This window comes from Thalassophryne amazonica, chromosome 14, assembly GCF_902500255.1.
Source record: "Thalassophryne amazonica chromosome 14, fThaAma1.1, whole genome shotgun sequence".
In the NCBI taxonomy this organism is placed as follows: Eukaryota; Metazoa; Chordata; class Actinopteri; order Batrachoidiformes; family Batrachoididae; genus Thalassophryne; species Thalassophryne amazonica.
In genome coordinates this window covers 88772883-88786027 of record NC_047116.1, presented here as the reverse complement: position 1 = coordinate 88786027, position 13145 = coordinate 88772883, and the positions used below count along the sequence as shown (strand labels likewise).

Sequence of the window (13145 nt, the reverse complement as noted above, 5' to 3'; positions counted from 1 at the left end):
ACATAATTGCTATATCAGAAACATGGATCAATGAAGATAAAGGAATGGATTTTGAACTGGATGGATGTGAATTTAACTGTGTAAACAGAAAGAATAAGAGTGGAGGAGTGGCTGTGTATGTGGATAAGAACATGGATTATAAAATAGTAGACAATATGACAACTGTGATCGATAACTTATTAGAATTTATAACTATTGAAATATGTTATATGGCTGGGGGGGCCTGGCTGCCGGTTTGTTTCTGTTTTTTGGTTTTCCTCCCAGGTGGCGTGCGTTTGGGACTGAGTGGCTGTGTTGCTGAGGCTGTCAGGACCTCACCCTGATCACCTGCGACTCGTCAGGACTCACAGCTGTGGTGCATCTGGATGGATTGGAACATGTTGGCATTTAAGACTGGAGTGCACAGTGTGTATTTGCCAGAGACTCGACCTTGTGACCAGACGGGTGAGATCGTCGTCTCGGGAGCCATCTCATCAACAGCGGATGCTGAGAACGTCCAGGTTTGATGCACAGTCTGTGAAAGAGGAGGGGGTGAGGTCTCACGCTCGTCAGTACACTTCCTGAGACTCGGTTGTTGCGGCCACCTGGGGGGTGTCGGCGGGGTCCTTGGGTCCGAAACAGCTTCTGGCTCCGGACCGTTAGCGCTGCTGGGAGCGCACCACGCCAGGCCGCACCTTTTTATTATATTATCACTGTTATGTATTAAATTCAGTTATCCTTTGAACCGTGCTCTGCTTATTTCATACTGGGTCCTTCAAACGCTGGTCGGTTCTCCGAGCTGCGTCCGACACATAACAGAAATATGTGAAGAAAAAAGCAAAAATGTATTAGTTAGCTGTATATATAGAGCACCAGGATCTAGTATTGAAACATTCAATGACTGTATGGAAAAAACGTTCTCAAAAACTAATCAAAAAACTGTGTTCATTTGTGGTGACTTAAATATTGATCTGCTCAATCCAAATAAGTGGGAAACCCGTGGGAAGTCCTTAAAGCGACAGTATCACCTCAAAATCTCTCATCAGCCGTTAAAATTTTCACCAAAAACCAGCTTAATTTTTCGAACCGTGTCCACTTTGATGTGTCTCACAGGTTTAGAAAAAATTTTGATCAAACAAAGCGCCAGTCTCTCAGCAACTTCTCAGACAAAGGAATTCCGACGAGGGGCTGGACGACTCCTCCCACAAGGAGTGCTCACAGGCGAATGACGTCACCGACAGGCGTGGAAAAACTCACGCATGCGCACGAGGGTTCAAGCATGTCTGACGTAAAAACATATGAATGAAATCCATATAGTTTTTGAAAAAACTAAAAAGGACCTATACTTTATTGACAGACCTCGTATGTATGTATGTGTGTGTGTATATATATATATATATATATATATATATATATATATTGATATCGGTTTAGGTGTGTAGGAATCTATGTGTATATGTGGCAAAGGGTATTACTGGTTGTGGGGAAGAAGGGGTAGGGATAAATAAGCTGATGCTTCACCCTACCCCTTTTCGGACATGTTGGGTACACAGTAGGAACTTTTTTGTTGTTGTTTTCACTGATCTATCTTGTATTTGTTGTTGTATCAAATGTTCGAAATAAACAGTTTTCATTCATTCATTGTCAAAAGCATTAGATTCCGTTTATCTTTATAATGTACCACGTCACAGGTGTCTGTCATGCCCCCTTGATTTGCCAAATGTTTCGGCTTTTTTGGGGGGGGGGGCCAGCCCAAACAGTGCCCCAGCAAGCTTCCATTCATCTTCATCATGTAGTGAGTGACAGGTGGTGGACCTCCTTGATCTGCTGAGCTTTTGGGCTAACTTCTAATCAGTCCACACTCCTGAAATTCAGTGAATGGCAGCAGATGTATAGATGGCGGCAGAGGGCATTAGTGCATTTGAGGTGGATTATTCATTTATTCTGGCCATTCTGATAGTAATGCACAGAGTTTTCAGAAAGTTTGGAAGGAAACGTGACTGACAACGGATACAACAACATTAGCATGAACGTGGTGGATTGTAACAAATTTTCACTTTTGCCATGTTCCTGGGTTAAAACCATAATTTCCCATTTCTTCACAACCAATCAAAAGAGAAAAGGGTGGTCTTGACCTCCAAACTTTGGTTTTGTGGTCAGGACAATGAAATTGCAAATTAACCATTTTTCGCTTTCACTGAGTGGTCACTGCTAATTTCTGGAAAAGTTAAGTCCATTTGTCAGAGTTGTGGTCACATTTTCTTTTTGTGATCATGTCAAAAGGGTTCAAACATTTCAAACATAATACAATGTTGACAAAGCAATTATATTCATGAAAACCTTCCTCGTTTGTACAGATTGAGCCACAACTTTCAAGAACAGGAGAGTAATTTACTGAGGTTTGAAGAATCTCCTTTGTTCATGAATATTTCACTCTTTAATCAAAGAAAATTAAACAACCTAAACAACACAGGGGAAAAGAGAGCAACGAAGTTCGCTGTTCCAAGAATATGGCGTGAACCCACTGACCACTCAACCAACTGCTACTCCTGCACGGTGGATCCTTCCAAATGCCGAAGTGGGAAGAATGCACCCGCTATTCCTTATCCTGACATTCCATCTTCCATTGCACCAGTGCCACATAGTGCTGAGCTTCCTGTACCTTCACCTCCAGAAAGAAAACAACCATCAGAAGAAGAAAGCACTGAATCAGAGGATGGGGAGAACAGTGAAGTGGACTGTGAAATTACAGTAGAGCCCGACCGATATATCGGCCGATATACGAGGTCTGTCAAAGTAACGGTCCTTTTATTTTTTTCAAAACCTATATGGATTTCATTCATATGTTTTTATGTCAGACATGCTTGAACCCTCGTGCGCATGCGTGAGTTTTTCCACGCCTGTCGATGACGTCATTATCCTGTGAGCACGCCTTGGGAAGAAGGAGTGGTCCCGCCCCCTCGTCGGATTTTCATTGTCTGGAAATGGCGGAATGAAAAGGACTTTTTTTCCATCAGAATTTTTTCAGAAGCTGTTAGAGACTGGCACCAGGAAACCATTCGAAAAATTTATCTGGCTTTCGGTGAAAATTTTACGAGCTTCACAGAGAATAAGGTCTGTTAGTACAGCTTTAAGGACCCCTTTAAGGACCCCTTTAAGGACGCTCGGTGCGCCGTGCTCCGAGCAGCGATGACGCGGCACAAGCCACCGGACCATTTCTAAACAGATGGCTCTGTGGATACGAGACCGTCGTGTGCTCTTTCTCTGGTTATCACAAGAGCCGGACATCAGCCATTTTCCGGCAGATTTCATTTTTAACAAGAGATTTTGTCATGGAAAGCCGCGCGGAGGCTTCGCGCGTCACGACCGATTCGCTTTGGAAGCGAGACAAAGGAACACCTCCGTTTCAGCGTGTCAGAGGACAAGTTTGGACATGTCTATCTCAGCTTTCAATGCTTACCAGTCCAGTAAGTATCAGTGAAATTGTGGAGAGCTGGAATGTGTAGGAAAAGTGCTATGTGCACCTCTCTTGCCATTTCTCTGCTAGTCAGACGATGTCCCGGATCAACACAGCATTCAGTTTGAAAATGATCAGGTCGTTTCAGCCTGTCGATCGCCGCTCGGAGTACGGCGCGCCATCCGCCATTGTGCGCCGTCTTTAATCCGGTTGTAATGGTCCTTAATCTGTGTGATCCCCGTAAGATCTTCACCGAAACCCATCTGAATTTTCCAAATGGTGTCCACCTGGCTGTCTCTCACAGTTTCTGGAAAAATTTGATGCACCGCTGCTCCAGCCGTTCAGACATTTCCCTCACAATGAAAATCCGATGAGGGGGGAGAACGAGTGCTCATTCAAAGCCTACTCACAGGCGAATGACGCAACCGACAGGCGTGAAAAAACTCACGCATGCGCACGAAGGTTCAAGCTTGGCTGATGCAATCGCACGTGATTTAAATCCATAAGGTTATTGCAAAAAATAAAAAGGTCCGATACTTTTCTAACAGACCTCGTATTTCCTCTTTTTATGAGATAAATAGAGGTACACCATAATTGTCCAGTTGCATACTTAGCAAAAGTTTTTTTCTTATGTAGAAAAATGTGACTCCTGCAAATATGTATAAGATACAACAGAAATCATGGCATGCAATTTAATTAATACAGTAGTGTTCAGAATAATAGTAGTGTTATGTGACTAAAAAGATTAATCCAGGTTTTGAGTATATTTCTTATTGTTACATGGGAAACAAGGTACCAGTAGATTCAGTAGATTCTCACAAATCCAACAAGACCAAGCATTCATGATATGCACACTCTTAAGGCTATGAAATTGGGCTATAAGTAAAAAAAAGTAGAAAAGCGGGTGTTCACAATAATAGTAGCATCTGCTGTTGACGCTACAAACTCAAAGCTATTACGTTCAAACTGTTTTTTTTAGCAATCCTGTGAATCACTAAACTAGTATTTAGTTGTATAACCACAGTTTTTCATGATTTCTTCACATCTGCGAGGCATTAATTTTGTTGGTTTGGAACCAAGATTTTGCTCGTTTACTAGTGTGCTTGGGGTCATTGTCTTGTTGAAACACCCATTTCAAGGGCATGTTCTCTTCAGCATAAGGCAACATGACCTCTTCAAGTATTATGACATATCCAAGCTGATCCATGATACCTGGTATGTGATATATAGGCCCAACACCATAGTAGGAGAAACATGCCCATATCATGATGCTTGCACCACCAGGCTTCACTGTCTTCACTGTGAACTGTGGCTTGAATTCAGAGTTTGGGGGTTGTCTCACAAACTGTCTGCGGCCCTTGGACCCAAAAGAACAGTTTTACTCTCATCAGTCCACAAAATATTCCTCCATTTCTCTTTAGGCCAGTTGATGTGTTCTTTGGCAAATTGTAACCTCTTCTGCACGTCTTTTATTTAACAGAGGGACTTTGCAGGGGATTCTTGCAAATAAATTAGCTTCACACAGGCGTCTTCTAACTGTCACAGCACTTACAGGTAACTCCAGACTGTCTTTGATCATCCTGGAGCTGATCAGTGGGTGAGCCTTTGCCATTCTGGTTATTCTTCTATCCATTTTGATGGTTGTTTTCTGTTTTCTTCCACGTGTGTTTTTTTTTTTTTTTTGTCCATTTTAAAGCACTGGAGATCATTGTAGATGAACAGCCTATATTTTTTGCACCTGCGTGTAAGTTTTCCCCTCTCCAATCAACTTTTTAATCAAACTACGCTGTTCTTCTGAACAATGTCTTGAACGTCCCATTTTCCTCAGGCTTTCAAAGAGAAAAGCATGTTCAACAAGTGCTGGCTTCATCCTTACATAGGGGACACCTGATTCACACCTGTTTGTTCCACAAAACTGACAAACTCACTGACTGAATGCCACATTACTATTATTGTGAACACCCCCCTTTCTACTTTTTTTTTTACTAATAGCCCAATTTCATAGCCTTAAGAGTGTGCATATCATGAATGTTTGGTCTTGTTTGATTTGTGAGAATCTACTGAATCTACTGGTATCTTGTTTCCCATGTAACAATAAGAAATATACTCAAAACCTGGATTAATCTTTTTAGTCACATAGCACTACTATTATTCTGAACACTACTGTATGCACAATGCTAACTGGATTGTTTTCTGAATTATGTCCCCAATTCAAAGCGCAAAAAACAGTCTCTTTGGAGGTCTGTGTATTGGACCTTCTTCATTACCTCCGCCAAGAAGGTTATGTTTTCGGTCGCGTTTGTCTGTCTGTCTGTCTGTCTGTCTGTCAGCAGGATAACTCAAAAAGTTTTGAACGGATTTTGATGAAATTTTGTGGAGTAGTTGGAAATGACAAGAGGAACAAGTGATTAAATTTTAGTGGTGATCCGGATCACGATCCGGATCCAGGAATTTTTTAAATGATTCTTCATCATTGCGGGAAGGGGGAATTTTGACATTCTAGTTTCTAACTCCACAAAAACAAGGCAGAAAGGCTTGAAAAAAAATAGGGTGCAACATAGTCAAATGACAACAACAAACAAAGTTTGGTGATGATTGGATCCGGATTCCGGATCTGATGATCCAGAATATGCAAAAATATAGGGAAAATAGAAAATGTGTCAGTGTGATGTGTCAGTACTGATTCAGTAAGGTGTCATCAGATTTGATGTGGCTTTAAATGTTATGGAGCTAGATCCAGAAGAAAACCGCCATTGCCGAAAAATCATTTTATACAATAACTTTTCAACTAATAAAGACAAAAGTGATTCCAAGTTCTAGTGGTATGTTTTCATGGTCAAGGATGTCAAATATAAAGGAAAGAAAAGTGTATGTATCATAGTTTTGGTTGTAACACTGAACTGTTGAATAGTCACTGTGCCAAGTAGGGAATCTCTTTAGGGTCAGTGACCCTATGGCCTTGTTTAGAGAAGTGCTTCATAAATGTTAAAAAAAATCATATATTTGCAGTTTAGTTGAATAATAAATTTAATTTAGTCTCTTATTTGTTTTTGTCTATAAGCACATGCAATATCAATATCAGTGCTCAGATGACAGTAGCTTCTGGGAAAGGTGCAAGTTGCAATAAACTGTGATGCCAAGCGCTAAGGATACATGCTATCCAGTCACAGCAGATGAAACTTTTTTTTTTACTACTGAGCAAACATCATTGTTAGACTTTTTTAGGTTCAATGATTCCACGGCGTGTAGATGTTATGGCGTCAGTGACCCCATGGCCTTGGCGGAGGTTTGCACTCTGAGTGCTTCTAGTTATTCATATGCAATTTGGAAAAAAAAAATCATATTGTTAACAGTCTATTTCATACCAAGTTAAACTATCATTTGAAGCCTTAACTGTCTGAAAATAAAAAAATAAATAAATTTCTAAATTACTAGATTCTCAGCATCACAAAAATATTTAAAACTGTACAAAACCAGACAATTATGTAGTACCTCTATTTGTTTCATAAAAAGAGTGAATATACTCAAATACTTCAAGATTGTTTTGCACCAAGAATACTTTAGACATTGCCATTGTGCTATTGCATCTGAACTACAACAATATTACCATAACCTGTAACCTTACATACCTGAGTGAAGAATTTTGGCATTTTTACCTTACAAAAAATGTATGCCTATTTGTTGTGTGAAAACAGATAGTACACCCCAAAATTTTCAATGTTAACTTTCGATTTCATTAATGGGACACTAAGGCTTTTGAGAAATATAGATTCATAGAGTTGTGTGTGTGTGTGTTGGGGGGGGGGGGGCGCACGTATACCCATGTTGGCCTGTGGACGACCATTAAGTGTACACTGTGTTCTGGAGATTTTATTTTTGCAAAACAGCTCTGCATTACACTGATGCTGCACTACATAAAACTGATACAGCACTACTGTACTGCATCATCATGTATAGTTGCAAGTAAGATCTGGTTTTCCCATACTGATAATTAATATTAGAGAAATGACAGCTCTGGTACCACAACAAGCTGTAATGTGAATGCAACAAAAGTAAAACATATGAGACTGTTAAAAGCATCATACTGTGAAAATGGTATCAGGACAGACTGTGTAACTGTAAAACACTGAAGCTGGAGGAGGAAGAGCTTCTGCAAAGTGACCATGTGACAGGAAGCACATGCCACACCAGCATAATAGTCAAGATCAATAAGTTGTTCTTGACTGTACAAAAACAAGTCAACCTGACATCAGACTCCCTGAAGAAAATATAAAATCAAACCCTCTTTTTCCCCTGGAAAACACATTTATTCATACAACACATCTCTGCAGGAAAGAGAAAAAAAAAATCCACACAGGAGTCATATGTGCAACACACCACCAAAGCCACATAAATAAATAAAGTGCATCAGTACGAATCATATACGTGCAAATCAACACAGTGACAGGGGGGGGGTCAGCGGCCAGGCGAAGGGATGCGCTCATGTGGACAAGAGGAAACGAGGGTCCAACCTTAATGAACTTTGACATGCAACCTTGATTTGAGCACCAGGTGCACCTAGTCTGCTGCGGTGAGACAACCTGCATCCGGAGCGCAAACAGTTAAAACCAACAGCTGCGCCAGTCCAACCCCAGCCACATCAAAACCACAAGGGAGCTCCTCCACCTCTCCTGCCAGCAGCACGGGCATGCGCACCCGTCTGCGCCAGTTGCGCACATCACCACCTAACAGCGCATTCAGCAGGCTGGGTGATTATGTAAGACTTGTGTCACTCATGAGTGACGCAAAAAGCCGCCGCGCCACTACAGCACCCGAACACAGTTTGATTCGGTTACCTGGCTACTAAACTACAGGGGCCCGGGAGCCCAAGCCTGTTATCTCCCTATATCCCTTTGGTCAAAAACAGATCGAGGAACGTGATCAACAGCGCGTGCTTCCTTTTAGAGTAAAGTTCTCTTGAGATGGTCCAAAACTTTGGCGCTACCTGAGCTGCGCAATGGGGGGAGGGGGTGTGACTGGCCCCAAGTTGCGAGCCAAAAGAAACGTGGTTCAGGGTGTTCCGTTCCCACCCTTAATGACGCAAACAGCCTTTTGGAATAGCGGCGGATCGAGTGCAGATTGCGCCGTTGCGAAAGCGCCGTCCGCAGTTTATTCAAATAGCGGCAAAGAGTGGCGCAAGCGGCAAAGGGTGACACTCGGAAAACGCAAACCCCCAACGCGTGGTTTTTGACTCCACAGCCACCCCCCCCCTCCCCCTCCACTCCTGCTCCACTATCGGCTCCTTTTATACCCCACGCGCGCGCACACGCGCCAAAAACACCAAAACAAACCGGACAGGCCGTCAAGAAGCGCCGTTTTCAGGATACCTGTGACGCCGGGGTTTTTAATTGGAAAGTTAGCCCGCACGGAGTCCACCCTGGCGCAATCAGCAGTGAGTGCACACGACGGCCACAGGGGGCGCTCTCGCGCTACATATCACATGAACTGTGGTCATTTGTGTCATGCGGCGGTAAACAACGAGGCTCAAAGAAAAGCCAGCAACGTGTTTACAGAAGGCGTCCCGGGAGCCGCTGTGACCCGCAAACCAGAGGTTTCCCAACACTGCAACAATCACACATATTAACCCCCTCCCCCTCCCCTCCCCTCCCCAGCGCGAGCAGCACTGCCTGCCGTCCGCCATTAGGGAGCCCACGGAACAATACTGGAGCCCACGGGCGGCAGTTTCCACAACACACAAATCACCTTAAATTAACTGCTTATTCCTCCACGCAACGCGGCTCCACGTCCCGCCGCGGCTCCGCACACAGCCGCCGGGCACGCGCCTGACACCCCACACAAGTTCCCCAAACTTTGACGAATTAGGCGTAAAACTGGAACACAAAATGCGGGCGAAATTGGCTTACCGGAGTCGAACTGGAATCGGTGTAGCGCCACTTTTGTGCCTTGACATTAATCCCGGGCAGCGCGTGCGCACTACGCCGAACTTTCCACTTGGCCGAGAGATTGTCTGTGGAGAAGATGCATCACTCTGAAGTATCACAACCGCAGAACGGCTGCTGCTGAGAAACCATGACACAGAATCGTACAACGGGGGCGGTACCGCCCGCAAAGCATAAACCACGCCTCCACCACGCACGCAGAAGGACACGGGTTCTGCGCTGTAACGAGTATGTTTTAGTCATTTTTAAATCTGGGGTGTGGTAGGTAGTACAAAGACCAATGAGAAACTTTTCGGTTGCAGATATCCATTGTTTTTATTGTGGGGTTTTTAAGTATAGTGACGTAATTTCCTCATGTTTTAGTGACGTCATTCAGACCTCACTTATTCTACATAAAGGGCCAATGATCAGCTGATCATTATCAGCTTTGATCACTTCTCCAGCCCTTTTGGTTTTGGAGATATCTTGGAAAATGTGTTTTTCTGATTATTACAACACAATTTCACAACACAGTTACGACATGATCACTGTCACTCAAACCATGCGATTACAGTTTACTTACTGATTGATAGAAGTTCTACATGCAGTCAGGTGCATAAGTAACTGGACACTGACTTTAGCCTATTTTCTTTTTAATTTGGTTTCTGTGCAACACTGCTGTGGAGTTGAAATGACAGTCACAGTGTGTTTGTCATGTAGAATTTTAGCTTGAATTCAAGGGGTTGAACAAAAATATCACATAAGCTGTTTAGGTATTACGGTCATTTTTACATACAGTCCCTCCATGTTCAGAGGTCATAAGTAATTGGACAAGCTAAATAAAATTATTATTGTTCATACAAATTACCGATGTTGCAGCCAGTTTTCTTGAGACAAGTCAGGGGATGGCTACATGAACATTTCCAAGTTACTTAATATGTCTTTGACTTCCTTTGACCATGCAAGAGGGAGCCTAGTGAGAGAAGCCACAAAGACACCCAGATGACTATGAAGGCGTTATAATCTTCTGTGACAGTGAATAGAGAAAGTGCAATGTGCAGCATTTGACTGTTGCATCAGCAGCCACATTTTCATGGTGTGCTGGACCATAGAAGGATTTCCATGCATGAAAAGAGATCAAGTAATGCCCAATTCTCTCATGTGCCTTCTGGAAAACTGTAGCTAAAGTTTAATTTCTTCTTTTGAAGAAAATTCTGTTTCACTCCACCATGAAGCTGTACAACTGGTAGTGACAGACAAGAACTGCCACAGAAGTCTATAACTCAGCATTGTCTGGGAGTCTTGGTGGCTTCCCTCACCAGTATTCTTCTTCCACAGTCTCCCAGCTTAGATGACTCATCAGCTCCAGACACATTTATCTCCATTCTGATGATTGCCGTAAATGCAGTTCAATAACCTGGAAATGATAAGTGTTTATGTATCCATCCCCTGACTTATCTAACCAAAACTGGCTGCAAAAAGTGATGATTTGTATTAAAAATAATCACAATATTAATTTTTTTCCATATACTTTTGGGCTCTAAAATGGAGGCACAATGTATAAAAATGCCTGCAGTGGTTAGTGTGATTTTTGTTGTTGTTGTTGTTGTTAAGCTCCTTGAATAAAAGCTGAGTATAAAAGGTTTCATTTTGAGTAAAATCTATTTTTTTAATCTACCTTTTACAGGAAGTCACTCCACAGCAGCTGTATCTCACATATGTCTGGAACCAAACAAAATGACCATTTAATTCTCAGAAAGTTCCCATGTCACCCATGGTCCAACCGAAACCAGATCCAGGTTCCAACCAATCAGATAGGAGACATCCAGAAGATGACTCCACACCAACAACCATCCAGGAGACTCACCTGGACAGTGACCAGAGCATTCGCACAGAGAACAGAACAGAAATGAATGTATCCCCTTTAACTGCAAATTAAAATTGAATATGGTCACTGGTAGAAGAGTCCTATACTCCGGGTACATGACCCAAAGTTAGAGTTTGACCAGGCTGAGTTCTTCCTCATGGACGATTTAATTGCATACAGTCAAGAGACAATCCAGCGCTGTGCTACCGCAAATTAAAGGTAATTACAGTGCATTCGGAAAGTATTCAAAGCGCTTCACTTTTTCTGCATTTTGTTATGCTACAGCCTTATTCCAGAATGAGTAAAATCATTTTTTCCCCAAAATTTGTAATCACAACACCCCATAATGACAACATGATAAACTTTTTTTTTAATTTGCCAAAAGGCACCTGAAGGACTCTCATACCATGAAAAACAAAATTCTCTGGTCTAATGAGACAAAGTTTGAGCTCTTTGGCATGAATGCCAGACATCATGTTTGGAGGAAACCAGGCACCATCCCTACAGTGAAGCATGGTGGTGGCAGCATCATGCTGTTGGGGATGTTTATCAGCTGCAGGAACTGGGAGACTAGTCAGGATTGAGGGAAAGATGAGTAAAGCAATGCACAGAGACATTCTGGATGAAAACCTGCTCCACAGGGCTCTTGACCTCAGACTGGGGTGACGGTTCATCTTTCATCAGGGCAATGACCCTAAACACACATCCATGATATCAAAGGAGTGATTTGAGGACAACTCTGAATGTCCTTGAGTGGCCCAGCCAGAGCCCAGACCTGAATCTGAATGAACATCTCTGGAGAGATCTGAAAATGGCTGTGCACCGACGCTCCACATCCAACCTGATGGAGCTTGAGAGGTGCTGCAAAGAGGAATGGACAAAACTGCTTAAAGATAGGTGCACCAAGCTTGTGGCATCATATTCAAGAAAACTTGAGGCTGTAATTGCTGCCAAAGGGGCATCAACAAAGTATTGAGCAAAGGGTGTGAATACCAGAATCAGAATCAGAATCAGAATAGCCTTTATTCACCAAGTATCCACAAGAATACAAGGAATTTGACTTCGCTTTGAGCTGCACTCTCTCTGTAGGGCATGCAAAAATATACACTAAACTGGATAATTCACAGTAAAAATGTACAAATAAAATGTGCAATAAGAAAAAAAATGTGTGAAACAGAAACAGACTGAGATATTGCGAGTGCAACAGTGCCACCCTGAGCAAGTGTGGCAGTCTGTGAGCGCTCTGTGATCGTCAGGTCAACAGCTTACAGCTGTGACCTTATGTCGTCAACAGAAAACTTCCTCTTCTTTAGCACAAAGCATAGATTTATGTTTGTGTGACAAATATTTAATAATAATAATTATGACTTGGATTTATAGAGCGCTTTTCAAGACACCCAAAGCGCTTTTCAAGTTGAATTATTCATTCACACATTGGTGGTGGTGAGCTACTAGTGCACTGGGCAAACTCACGGAAGTGTGGCTGCCATTCTGCGCCTACGGCCCCTCCGACCACCACCTCATTCATACACAGGCAAGGTGGGTGAAGTGTCTTGCCCAAGGACACAAAGGCAATATGCAGATTTTTGACTGGTAGGGAGTCGGTGTCGCAGACCGATTGGTCCCCCCCTAAAAATCGGTCCGCCCTGCCCTCACTGCGCATGCATCATTTCAGAGCATCAACAGCTCACCTAGAAAGAGTCTCTTCACCCAAAGCAATCAAATAGATTAACACGACCATTATGTCTGCGACACCGGATTCGAAACACTGACCATTCGGTCATAAGACGGCTCACTCTATCAACTGAACTATTGCTTCATTTTATCTTGATACAACTTTCCTTTGTTGTTCAAAAAGTTTTTTTTTCATTGTTCAAAAACAACCAAAGCACTAGTGCTTTGCTTCCTTATTAGCTGTACGGAG

At 42.7% G+C, this 13145-nt stretch overlaps 1 protein-coding gene across 2 annotated transcripts in view; it reads right to left on the bottom strand.

Moving 5' to 3' along the window:
• The window catches only part of zmym2 (zinc finger, MYM-type 2), a 122425-nt gene extending 112972 nt beyond the window's left edge, over positions 1-9453 (bottom strand). For both annotated transcript variants that reach the window (XM_034185989.1, XM_034185990.1), the window contains exon 1: positions 9340-9453. The gene's annotated coding sequence lies outside the window, so the exon portion shown is untranslated. The remainder of the gene's footprint in view (positions 1-9339) is intronic.
• Positions 9454-13145: the final 3692 nt, after the last annotated feature.